Source organism: Sorex fumeus, unplaced genomic scaffold, assembly GCF_029834395.1.
Source record: "Sorex fumeus unplaced genomic scaffold, SorFum_2.1 ptg000098l, whole genome shotgun sequence".
NCBI lineage: Eukaryota > Metazoa > Chordata > Mammalia > Eulipotyphla > Soricidae > Sorex > Sorex fumeus.
In genome coordinates, this window is record NW_026606155.1 from 69,384,293 (window position 1) to 69,398,103 (window position 13,811).

Below are 13,811 nucleotides of genomic sequence, written 5' to 3' on the forward strand. Positions count from 1 at the left end.
TTTATGCTTACAAATTCAAGAGGGGGACTGTAGCTTGAATTTGTATCATTCTGTACCACTGCTGTGGACTTGCAGTTACAAGCTTATTGGCAGGCTTGGATGTGTCTCATATTTCACAGCTTCTGATGCCAGACAGTGGCTGTGGTTTTGGTGTCCAGCAGGCTAGGACAACAGATTAAGGCCTGTGGTCACAATTGCCTAATAGCAACTGTGGTGATGATAGGAACTGTGCAAGATACTAGGATACTTGTAATTGCTAATTTCTTGCAGTAACTGTATTGTCTGGCACAAGTAGACCCTAAGCATTCTGTGATCTAATAAGGTCTGTGGCACCATGTTTTACCACACCTTGATTACTAACCAAATATTTGAATATTTTAAAGTGGACTGGAGGGGCTGAAGCGATAGCACAGTGGTAGGGCGTTTGCTTTGCACGCGGCCAATCTGGGTTCGATTCCCAGCATTCCATGTAGTTCCCTTTGTAATTCCTGAGTGCAGAGCCAGGAGTAACCCCTGTGTATCACCGGGTATGGCCCAAAAAGAGAAAAAAGAAGTGGACTGTATATAGGAGGAAAAGAAACTTCCTACCTACAGAGTGCTTTTTTCCCCTAGAAAATACTGATTCTAGGCATTCGTTATGCTGTCTACTTTGGTGAAAGGTAGTTGAAGAAGCAACACATTGAACCTCCTTCATATTCAGGAGAGGATGTTTAGGTTCCTTCTCATTGTTTTGGGTACTCTACATGATCAGAGAAACTTCTCTCATAAAAAATTATAGAACTGATCCCTGAAAGTATAATTCTCTCTTTCTCTCACGCTGTCCCTCCCTCCATCCCTCCCTCCCTCCTTCTCCCTCATACTCTCTCTCTCTCTCTCTCTCTCTCTCTCTCTGCATTATGGTTTGCAGTAACAGTGCTGAGAGATTACCATCTATATCCCTTTATCTATTTCAGCACTCATATCTTGTCCACAGTGCTCATTTTCATGTTTATAATATCTGTACTAAAAGTACCAAAGACCTTGGATATATCCTTACTAGGATTATGTGATTTTTTTCCTTTGTTAAGGAGCCCGAAGAGTGCCAGCTAAAAGAGACCCTAGTAAAATGACTCCAAGACATATCATAGTCAGAATGATGGATGCCATGGATAGAGACACACTACTGCAAACAGCAAGGTCAAAGAAGGAAATCACATACAAAGGAGCACCCCTTAGATTTACAGCAGAGTATCAGAGGAAAACCCTCCAATCCCGAAGATAATGGTGGGATATAGTGAAAAAAACTCAATGAAATGAATGTGTCACTAAGAATACTTTATCCAGCTAAACTCTCACTCAAACTCGAAGGAACAATACACTATTTCATGGATAAACAATAGCTCAGTAACTTCATAGATACTCAAAACCAAACTTAAAAGAAGGACTAAAGGGGCTACTGTAAGACAAGAAAAAAACCCTACAAGGAATTATTATTATAAGCAAATCATATTATAGTACTACAACTGAAATCTCTCGTACACCCAGATACATTTGGTGATTTTTTTATGCCAAATATGGCTATCTTTATACAAAATCTTTTTTTCTTCTTCTGCTATGCAGCTAGATCACATTTACCAGATTGTTTTACACCCACTCTCATCATGTAGACTCACCATTTGTAGTATTTTCCATATATGTATGTCCTATATTGCTAGCATCTATTAGCAGAATTATTTAATAAAATTAGAGGCTTGAAGAATTTAAGGAAACTAATAGTTGAAGTTGACTTTATGCTGGTAATGTATATAATTAATTCTTGATCACGATCGCGATCATGATCATCCTATTGTTCATCAATTGTCTTGAGCAGGCAACAGTAATGTCTCCTTCTTCCTTCTAGATAAATAGAAAAGGAAGGTATTCTGAAGATGGTGGGATGATTATGAAGGCATCAGTGGAGAAAGAGTTGGGTTGAAAATGGTAGGAAACATGGGGATGAGAGGGAATAAAGCAGAAATGATGTTTGCCTTGCATGTGATCTGCCTGCATTCGATCCCAGACACCCCATATAGTCTTCCCAGCCTGACAAGAGTAATTCCTAAGCAATGGTTTGTGTGGCCAAAAAAAATGGTAGAAAACAAAGATAGGAAACTAATTTGGGACTAGATAATGAGTATTTAAAAGCTGAGGGAAGGATTCAAGTGTATTATCATATTTTAAAATGAAGGAACTGAAAGTTTTTTATTTGGACAAAGAGCAATACTATATATTAAGTTTTTTTTATTATTTTCTAATTGTTTTACAGTAAAAATAAGTGTAGCTCTTTTCCTTTAAAAAACTTTTCATGGAATATCATAATTTAAAGAGAACTTAATTTGTTTCCTCTATTCAATTCTAAGACTTTAGGATTTTGAGAATACTTTGAAAAATCAATAACCTTAAGAATAATTGTAGGGGCTGGAGAGATAGCACAATGGGTAGGGCGTTTGTCTTGCACGTGGCCAACCCGGGTTCAATTCCCAGCATCCCATATGTTCCCCTGAGTACCACCAGGAGTAATTCCTGAGTGCAGAGCCAGGAGTAACCCCTGTGCATAGCCAGGTGTGACCCAAAAAGCAAAAAAAAAAAAAAGAATAATTGTAGTGTCATCCTAATTATTGCTTCTTGGAAAACTTAACAAGATTGAAAAAGAAAATGTGCTTTGTTTCATGATTGTTCTACCTACCTTTAGCATCTTTCTTTTAATTTCCTTGAGTTTGCACATGAAAGAGACAACTTGTTTTGCTTGCTATCACTAAGACTGCAGATACACTGCAGAACTATACTCTATTGCAGAGCATTCTTTTTCCCTCCAAACAAAAACTTATCTTGCCTAAATTCTGTTTTCTTAGGGCCTCATAAATCATATTATACATACTAGCTATTCAAGAGCAGTTAGGCACTGGCTTATAAAAAAATATATATGTATTCCTCTTAACTGATAAGTAAGGGGGGAGCAATTTTGGAGACAATAAACATGCTGAATATATGAATCATTCTAATGTTACCACATTGACAGTAAAAATAAATAAAAAACCTCTCCTTCTTGGTATTTTTAACACAGTCATTGCTTTTAATAAATGTAGAAGCAAAATAAGTATGTTGAGCTTTCACAGTAAATCTCCGAAGATTTTAGAGCTACTGCTTTCTAGAGACATGAATGCACGGTCAGTGAGCAGAGGATTAGGAAAAGGAAAGCTATTTTTCTATCTGTATCTGAGTCATATATTGCATCTATTTCCTGCACTTGACAGGAAGAACTTGGATGAATATTGAAAAATGAATATGCCGACCATGTGTGTGATATGCTAGTGACATTTCAAACATGATGCAAGTACATGACATGCCTGTCATCTTAACCTTGTAAATCCCTCTGGTTGCCACGTGCTGAGTTGTAAACAATAATGTTTTCAAGTTGGTAGAATTCGATGAGATTTCAAGGTCAGAAAACCTTGAAAGAAATGACGCACACAATGAGCACAAATGTTTACTTTTTAGTATTAGATTTAACCAATTTCATGCGAATATCTAAATAGTTATGTGTCCCCTGTACCATCTTTTATTAAAACAAAGCCCTAGGTAATTGACATTTTATGATTATATTTTAAGATATTTAAAATAATATTTACTTTATTTTAAAATGAATGTAGACCATGGGGAATACTTGGATTTTTATTTTATGGCTTTTCTTTGTTTGGGTACCAAACACTTGTTTTGCTTTGGGCTTACTCATGGCTTTATACTCAGGAAGCCATATATGATTCTAGGGATTGAATCTAAGTAGAACACGTAAAGCAAGTACCTTATCCTCTGTACTATTTCTCTGGCCTCTAGAATTTGTTTGCTTTTTGTTGGTGGTGTTTGACTATAACTTCAACTTTGATAGCAACAGATAATTTTAATATTGAATAAATAAAATAAAAAGTGGACAATCTAAACTATTTTGCTGCTCAAGAATTTCAATTGCAAGATACTATTGAGGCTTAAATAATTACAGGAAAATGTACAGGAAAAAGTACAGGGGTGACTTGTTTCTCCTCTCACAATCTCTTGATTTTATCTTTCTTTTACTGAATACCCATAAATAAAAATGTTTAGAATTCAATCTTCATTGAGAATTTGGTCATCTGAAAGAAAATAAAAGTTATAAACTTAATCTAACAAATGATTGCTGACCTAATTTTATCTGTGACATAGTTACCATAGTTAAATAGGCAATGATGAAGAAAATATTGCTTTCCCCCTTATTATTGATAATTAACTTTATTTCTAGAGCAGTTGTATATCCAAAGAAAAATTGAATGTAAGTGAAGAGAACTTGCTGCTAACTCTGTCTCCAGCCTACACAGCTACATCAATATCCCTTACCAAAACTATACATTTGTTACAACTGATGAATTTACATTGGCATGTGATTAGCACCTGAACTGCATAATTCATATTAGGATGCATGTTTCTTTTGCAGTTGAGTTTTGATAAACGTTTAGTGATGTATATTTGTCATTATTGATCATACAGATGTTTCACTACCCTAAGCATCTTCTGTGATCTGTCTCTTCATTACTATCTCCTAGCAGTCACTTAATCTTTATACTGTCTCTGAAGTTTGGTCTTTTTCCAAAATGTTATATACTTAGAATCTTACAATTTAAATCTTAAAGTTTTCAGATTGACTTCTTTCACTTAGTAATATGAATTACTTTTCTTTCATCCCTTTCCCTAGGTTGATGGCTAGTTTCTTTTTTCATTTTTTGGGGGGTTGGAAGTCGGGGAGTGGGACTTGGGGGCTATACCCAACATATCTCAGGACTTTCTCCTTACTTTTGGCATAGATCATTCCTGGTAGGGCTCAGGAGACCATATGTGATACAGGGGATTTTTTAACTGGTTGACTGTCTGCAAGGCGAGCACCTTACATTTCTTATTTTCTCTCTGACCAACCTCATTTCCTTTCTTTCTTTCTTTCTTTCTTTCTTCCTTTCTTTCTTTCTTTCGTGAACTTACTCTTATTTTATTTACATATTTTAAAATTTACACATTTTCTATGATGAGTTTATTTGACTTCAGAATTAGAAAAGTAATCCTCTAAAGTCTACACAACTCAAATATATAAATTTATAAATATAGAAATTGTACAAACTAACTTCTTAGACTGCAATGCCATGAAAGTAGAAATGAACCACAGAGAGAATGTGGGAAAAATCACAACACTTGGAAGCTGAAAAAAACTTCGCTAAAAAAATAATTGGATCAAAGAAAAAATCAAAGAAGAAATCAAAAGATTCCTCGAAACCAATGAGAATGAAGACACAAATTTCCTGAATCTATGAGATGCCGCAAAAGCTATACTAAGGGGGAAATTCATAGCAAAGCATGCCCACATTAAGAAAGAAGGAAAAACCTAAATCAATAAACCATATACACATCTAAAAAATGTAGGAGAGGAAAAAACAAATCCAAAAAGTAGAAGTAGGATAGAAAAAAATAAAAATTATGGCAGAAATCAACATCCACCATTGTCTCTAATTACTTTCTTTATATTGATAAAATTTGGTCTGATATAAGCATGGCTGTCCCAACTTTTTTTTCTTCCATTGGTTTGTGTGATTGTTTTCATCCTTTCACTCCAAGTCTGCATTTATCTCGAGAGTTATGTTTTCTTTACACAGCAAATGGATGGATTTTCTTTCATGATCTATCCATCTACTCTATGTCTTTTTATAGGGGATCTTAGTCCTGACATAAGAGAGATCATGTCATTCAGAGAAATTATTGACATAAAGGGCTTTCTTGTCATTTATGTGTGTCTGTGTGTGATCCAGTTATTTTTGCAAGAGTTTTTTTTTTTAATAAGCAGCCTTTCAGTAATTCTTGCTGGATTGGTTTATTTGTCACAAATACTGCGAGCTCTTGTTTGTCTTCAAATGTTCTTATGTCTCCCTCAAATCTAAAGTTTTGCAGGGTAGTGGACTCTAGACTGAAGTTTTTTTTCCTTTTTTCTAAGTCAGTAGTTTGAGTACATTATTCCACTCTTTTCTAACTTGTAAGAAGTCATATATTCCGATTCTTGTGTTGTTTCCCTTACATTTGAGAGTTTTCTTCTCTTTTGCTGCTTTAAGTAGTCAGTCTTTTGATGTTACCATTTTGATTACTATGTGTGTTGGCATTGTTTTGAGTCTCTTTTGTTTGGTGCTTTTTGGGCCTCTTGAATCTGTGCAGGAGACTCTTTCAAGATATCAGTAATGTCCGTTGAAAAGCTCACCTATAAAAAGCCATCAAGTAGATGGAAGATCAGGAAAGAAAATCCATCCATTTGCTGCCTACAGGAAATATACCTAAATACTCAGGATAAATATAGACTTAGAGTGAAAGGATGAAAACAATCAGACAAGTCAATGGAAGCCAAAAATAAAAAAAGCCAGACCAAATTCTTTTCAATAGAAAGAAAGTCATTAGAGACAGTGATGGACATTACTTATTGGTCAAGGGAACAATAGATAAAGAAATACTGTCATCAACATTTATGTACCAAATGAAGACTTCAAGTTGGTTCTACTTCTATAGTATGCTAAATATGGAGGAACTTTAACCTCTCCATATACATTTTATAGTCAGTGTTTTGATACCTATTAAATAGTCCTTGTGTTTCAACTCAGGTTTTGTTAAACATATAAATTAAGTTGGGACAAATTGCTATTTTAACTACATACATTCTTCCTATTTCTGATCATAGAATATTTACTTAGTTCAGTTTAGATCATTTAATCACTTGATCACTTGACATCCCATTACTCATCGATTTGCTTGAGTGGGCGCCAGTAACATCTCCATTTGTCACTGTCATGTGCTAGTGTAGCCCAATGGTGTCTGCTCACTACAGGAACACGAAGAGCCCCAAACCGATTGTTCAGGATCTTGACGGAGAAGTCTGACTATCTCATAGGTGGGCGACCACACGATCTTTTGACGTCCCATGGAATCCAGTCAGTAATGGCTCTAGTCCAGCAGTTGTCTCCAAATCTCATTACGTGCCCAGCCCATCTGATTTTTGATGCCTTGGCAAATGAGACAACGTCCCTGATTCACGATCGTCAATGGAGGTTGGAACTCCGGATTCTTTCTCTCACTCGAGTGAAGCATGATACTACAAGCATAGCTCTTTCGATTCCTCATTGGGATACCCAAATAGCATTCTCATCTTGTTTTCCTAGGGCCCAGGTCTCTGAGGCATATGTTAATGCAGGAAGAACGGTGGAGTCAAAGAGATGTTCCCAGAGCTGGAGGTTCTTTGTACTCTTAGCGATTTCTTCGATGCTCTTGAAGGTGTTCCACACTGCTCTCTTCCTCCTGCAAAACTCAGGTGCCAGATCATTTGTCATGTTGAGTCCTTGACCTAAGTAGACATAACTGTTGCATTCAGAGATATTCATCCTGTTGAGAGCAAATGGAACATCAGGAATGAATCCATTTCTCATAAACATTGTCTTCGTGAGATTCAGCTGTAGTCCGACCATTCCACACTCACTTCGAAGTTGGCCAGCATTCGTGCCAAACTTTGTGACCTTTGATTCCAGGCTCAGCAGAGCCCGGAAACAGAGATCCTCTGTGTGCTCCCACCAATCTCCAGCGATCCAGGGATCAAACCCAGAAGTCCCACCCTGCCCTGCCCTGCCTGCTTCCACCAATCTCTGGTGACACAGGAATCACACCCAAAAGTCCCACCCTACCGATACCTGTAAATAGCTCATTGGCAGACCTCCACTACCTCCACTACCCAGATGCCACCACACTCCAGGCCACTTTCCAGACATCATAATACACTTAATACCCATTTTCCAAGATTACTGCACCATATATGATGGGGTTCAAATATGTTTTGAACCATGGGAACATCTTCAAGGGTAATTAGAGGCTGCCCTAAAAGCCTCTGTTCATCTCAAAGAGCCTGGCAAGATGTCTGGTGGCATATTCGATATGTCAAAACAGTAAATCTCATTTTAGATATCTTACGTTATTTTTGTTTTTCATATATATACATATATATGATCAATATATATATTGTTTCATATATATAATCTTATACTCTTTTCTTCTTTCTTTCCTTCTTTCTTCCTTCCTCTGTTCCTCTCTTTCCTTTCTTTCTTTCTTTCTTTCTTTCTTTTTTAATTTTTTTTGCTTTTTGTGTCACACCCAGGGATGCTCAGGCTTACTTCAGCTCGCACTCAGGAATTACTCCTGGCTGTGCTGGGGGTATCATATGGGATGCAGGATACAACCCAGGTTGACCGCATGCAAGGCAAATTCTGTACCCACTGTACTATTGCTCTGGCCCCTTTTTCTTTCTTCCTTCCTTCCCTCCCTCCCTCCCTCCCTCCCTCCCTCCCTCCCTTCCTTCCTTCCTTCCTTCCTTCCTTCCTTCCTTCCTTCCTTCCTTCGTTCCATTTTCCTTTCATCTTTCTCCTTTCTCTCTCTATCCTTTACTCTTCCTCTCCTTCCCTTTCCTCCCTCCTCCTTCTCCTCTCCTGCCCCTCCGCTCCTTCCATCTGTCATACCCAGTGCTGCTCAGGGCTTACTCTTGGCTCTGTACTCAGGAATCATTCTTTGTGGGGCACAGGGCACTATAAAGACTCTCTAACTCTCTGGCCCCATATCTATATCTATTTGTCTATCTCATATTTATATCTAATTATTGTATGTGTGATTATTTGGTATATTATTCTTAACTCTTTATAGTTTCATTAAATATTTATTCTATTTATCATTTTGTACATTTGGTATATTTAGGCCCATTTTATTCTTATAAAAGGCAAGCATATATCAATGTGGAAATCAATTAAATGTTTAATTAATTTCCTGTTATTGGCTTATAGGTCGTGTACATTGTTTTTCTTTGTTTTATGTACATACCAGTGGTATTCAGGGCTTACTTCTAGTTCTGTGCTCAGGGATCACTCCTAAGACTCTGGAAATTATATGGGATGTTAGGGATTGAACCAACTGACTGCATGCAAAACAAGTGCCCTACCCTCTGCATTTTTGTTGTTCCAGCTTCCTGTATACTTTCTTTTGTTATTAAAAGATTGTTTCATTAATGCCTTTCACTTGACTGCTGAATTTGTACACTACATCCCTAGAAGTGAATACACATTATCTAAGGGAAGGCTCAATTAAAATATGATACATATAACATATTTCAAATTTCTCTCTAAGACTATCAAGTATAATAGTGGTATTTGAGAATTTCTGTTTCTTTATAAATTTTGCGTTTATTATCAGATTATTTTTATTTTAAAATTTTTGCTTTTTTTAAAGTAGGTTCTTTTCATTGGTTTTTCTCAATGAGAAGAAAATAATTGAGTGGATTTTCTCAATTTAGCTACAATTATAGTCAGAACATGGTGCACTTTCTTTCCAATTTGTCATCAGAATTAAAGGAACCATCAATATATTAGCTTCTTGTAACTCTTCATGAAAAGTTTAGCTAAAAACCTTGTGTGCATACGTGTGAATGCACATTTTCTGAGTTGGCACATGTCATATCCAAAATCAAACCATATTTTGTGTTCATTTAAAAGGCATTTATTACAATACAAAATATTATTCTAATTTCCAGTGAGCTGCTGCTCCATTTGCAAAGAGCAAAACTAACTATAACAGGTATGTACTTCCTATATAAATATCTTATAAATGTAGTCATATTTTGTCAGGAGAAAATGCCAGTGAGGCATAGTTAAAGGTCACCTATTTTAATGAACCAGTTTATGACTCATGGTTTTTACCTTTACTTTTTTTTTGGTAGGTTATACTTTGATTAGCATAGAGATTGCCTAATAATTGTAGTATTTCAGGTTCAAATGATTCCTTATCCAGTATAGTTCTTTGTTCTGAAAATTTTCAAAAGGCGAATTCTTAAGAAATGGAGAGGGAATATGAAAAACATTGATGGCGGAGAAAATAAAATCGAGAGAAAAAATTACACATATGAATTGGGAGATGACTTAAGGGGTTGAAGTTTTATGTTTCTCTCACGTTAGATTCTTTGGTTCCAGTTTCTTGTTGCTGTAGAAAAAAAACTAAAAGAAAAGGAAGTGGATTTTCTTGTTCTAGGATTAGTGTTAATGTTATATTTTTTCATGTGACTTCATTTATGTCTTATCTTTGAGTTCACAATTTCTCTCTTTGGGATCTTACTGGTAATAGAATATGGATGTTCCATAAGCAAATTATGATCAGTTTACTTCTTTCTTAATGACATTAAGAGACTATAAAATCCAGATCCCGGATGAGAACAGTGCAGTCTTCTGCCCCCGCGCCTGGGTGATCCTTCCCGGAGCCCCTTGGAGGGGAGCGGGTTGAGCTTTCCTCCCCGCCCCGACCAGGGCTCCGGCAGCCAAAGACCTCCAGGACCAGCCACCACCATGCTGAGACCACTCTCCGCACACATGAAGGTACTGGCAGAGGGACAAAGCCACGCGGGTTCCGGGGCCGAGACCTGCAAGCCTACTCGAATTGGAGTCGAGCATCTTCCACCCAGATCCTCCAAATTCCAGTAGGCAGGGGTCGCACCCACCACCTGGCCCCCTGGCGCCGTGTAATCCCATCAGCGGCCAAGACTCAGAGACTATAAAATCCAGATCCCGGACGAGAACAGTGCAGTCTTCTGCCCCCGCGCCTGGGTGTTCCTTCCCGGAGCCCCTTGGAGGGGAGCGGGTTGAGCTTTCCTCCTCGCCCCGACCAGGGCTCTGGCAGCCGAAGACCTCCAGGACCAGCCACCACCATGCTGAGACCACTCTCCGCACACATGAAGGTACTGGCAGAGGGACAAAGCCACGCGGGTTCCGGGGCCGAGACCTCCAAGCCTACTCGAATTGGAGTCGAGCATCTTCCACCCAGATCCTCCAAATTCCAGTAGGCAGGGGTCACACCCACCACCTGGTCCCCTGGTGCCGTGTAATCCCATCAGCGGCCAAGACTCAGAGACTATAAAATCCAGATCCCGGAACTGCGCGGCCACATTCGGGGCCGCGCGACATCTTATCAAAACTTTTTTTTATGACATCTTATTGTCTCATTACTACTTTGGACGAACTTGCAGGCTATCGAATGTAGCCTGCCCACAGGGCAGAGTCTGGCAAACTCCCCGTGGCATACCAAATATGCCAAATACCAGTAACAATGATGGGTCTCATTCTCCTAAATAGCCTTGAATATAATCTCAGGGCTAGGATGAAAGAGACGTTACTGGGGCCTGCTCGAGGCAATCGACGAATAACAGGATGATGAAATGAAATGAAAATGATCAGTTTACTTCTTTCTTAATGACATTGGTAATCACTATCACTATCCTCCCATTGTTCATTGATTTGCTCGAGTGGGCCCAGTAACATTATGAGACTCGTTACTGTGTTTGGCATATCAAATATGTCACAGGTAGCTTGCCAGGCTTTGCCCTGCAGACGAGATACTCTCGGTAGCTTGCCGGGTTCTCTGAGAGGGTCGGAGGAATCGAACTCGGGTCAGCCATGTTGGCTGCATGCAAGGCAAACGCCCTACCCACTGTGCTGTTGCTCCAGCCTGACATTAGATATAATAATAAGCAAAAATAATATTTTGATTCTATAAGATTATTATTGAACCTTTTATACATTAACTTACTTAAGATTTATAATACTAGGAGATATAATGGTTGGACACACACACACATTGTTTTTGCTTATGACCAAAGCTCAGAGCATTTAAATTGGAATTCCAACACTAGTATAGAACTCCAATTTTGTTCATTTTCCATATTCCTGTACTTCCTACCTTTATAGAATTCCAAATTTAATCTCATTCAATTTTCTTCAAGATCAAGACTCCAAATTTCTGGCCAAGGGCAAGACATAGAGCAAGAAACAGTGACCTCCATGCGCAGAGAGTCGCCTTAGAAATGTAGCCCCGAGGGCTACCATCTCTCCATTGCCTCTCATTTACAGAGGCAATTACCCTCTGCAGTTACTGTGCTGTGATATTTGGCATCACCCACGGCACCTGTTTCCAGAAATATCATACTCTTAGAGAGAAATTCCTACTCTTAGAATCTATCCTCTAAAACCTTGACCAACTCAGTGTCGTGCACCATGACTGAAAAGGTGTTATAGATAAATGTAATAGATCTTCCAAACCAACCAACATCCTAATTGTTAAGTAAAATTGCTGTGTCTTACAATTACTATTATTACAAACTATCTATTAAAGAGCAGCCTCTGCCTCCCTCTTGACTCTTTCATTAACACAATACTCCCACATTAGTACCCAGTTATAAACACGCCTTACCCAAATTTACATTACTCTCCAAATTACATACACAGACTGATTACTGTTTCTTAAAAGAGTAAAATCGATGTGAGCACTAAATACTCCTTTCCTTTCACTGTGTTGTAGTTTCATAGGCAGGCCCTTTTGAATACATGTGGCAGCAGCCAATTTTAGCTCCGTCTGCAGGAACTCACACAATAAACTTGGAATGTGTTTCTTTTACAGCAGAGTTCAAGATCAGAATTTGTGTTTCTATCACTGGAATTATATCTTCTTTTCTCTTCCCATCCTCTTGCCTACTCTCTGTTCTCTCGATTCACCTTCATTCTCTCTAGTTCTCCCACTAACCTGACTCTTCTCAATTTATGATTCTTTTTTTTAACCTATCTCATTAGCTTTTTTCCTGTGTGCACTGTTTTGACATTTCAACTAGTTCAATTTCAACTAGTTCAATTTCAACTAGTTCAAAAGTATGTTAGTAACTCTTCTGTCTAATGGTATTTATTCCTTGTGACCATAGGGTCTTCTACAGAGTTCTCTAGGGTCGCTTGCACCTGATAGAGCATTCTGTGTTCTTCCTGGCTCCATCAGATCCTGCACTGCCTCTGTAGCTCCTTAATTGGAAAACTAGCTTTAATCATAGTATTAAAGTTAGAGGGAAAAGTGAAAAAGGAACCATAATTCTTTAAGCAATTACTACCACCTGATTAATTATGATTAGAAAGAGTTTGATAGTGCATGTATTTATTCTTTGTTTTTCATATCAAGTAGAGAGCAAGGGTTTATGGGCAGACAAGGTATAATCTATTATGATACATCCTATCTTGGTTTCAGTTGCCCAAGTTAAGGTTATTAACCAACCTTTCCTACAGTTATAACTATTTTTAAGAAAATGAATCACCTATTTTGTATTTGCAAAATTGTTTCTAGCTGTTCACAGTGCACTGTGTCCACCAACAATGCTTGGAGGATGGAAACAACATAAAAGCAACCTTTCACTTCTCATCTATTTGGTTATATCTAGTTTCTTTTAAAGCCCATGTCTACACCAAGTAGCAACTCTTCATCCTGGTCTTGGATAGATAAATGAAACTGATCAAGATGACCACAAATGTAGAATAGGATCTTTAGGAACAGAATCACAAACAAAATAAATACCCTCTTCACATTGCCATGATATCATTCTTTTGATCCAGCCCAAAATAGAATTGGCCTTTTCTTTGCTGTTTCTTTGTCAACAGCTATTTTTGCAAGGTTTTCATTACTTCTTAATTGTTCAAACTTCCTATCTTCATTTTTCTTGTTAAGGACCGATTTTACAAATGAGTTCATTATCTCTACCATTTTAGACTCATCATTAATTTCATGCTCCTCATTTATTAGCGGACCTATTTTCTCTGTGTTACTTCTTTCCCCACTGCAGCATTTGTTAAATGCTATTGTTTTCTTAGAGTTCCCTTTACTAACATTTTTATGTTCTCCTTGTGCTACTGGCA

At 37.8% G+C, this 13,811-nt stretch overlaps 1 non-coding gene across 1 annotated transcript; it reads right to left on the reverse strand.

The window, feature by feature from the left end:
• Positions 1–586: 586 nt before the first annotated feature.
• LOC130042105 (small nucleolar RNA U3) lies at positions 587–803 on the reverse strand. Its single transcript, XR_008795085.1, has one exon. It is a non-coding gene; the product is annotated as a small nucleolar RNA U3 (small nucleolar RNA).
• Between the last annotated feature and the right edge of the window lie 13,008 nt (positions 804–13,811).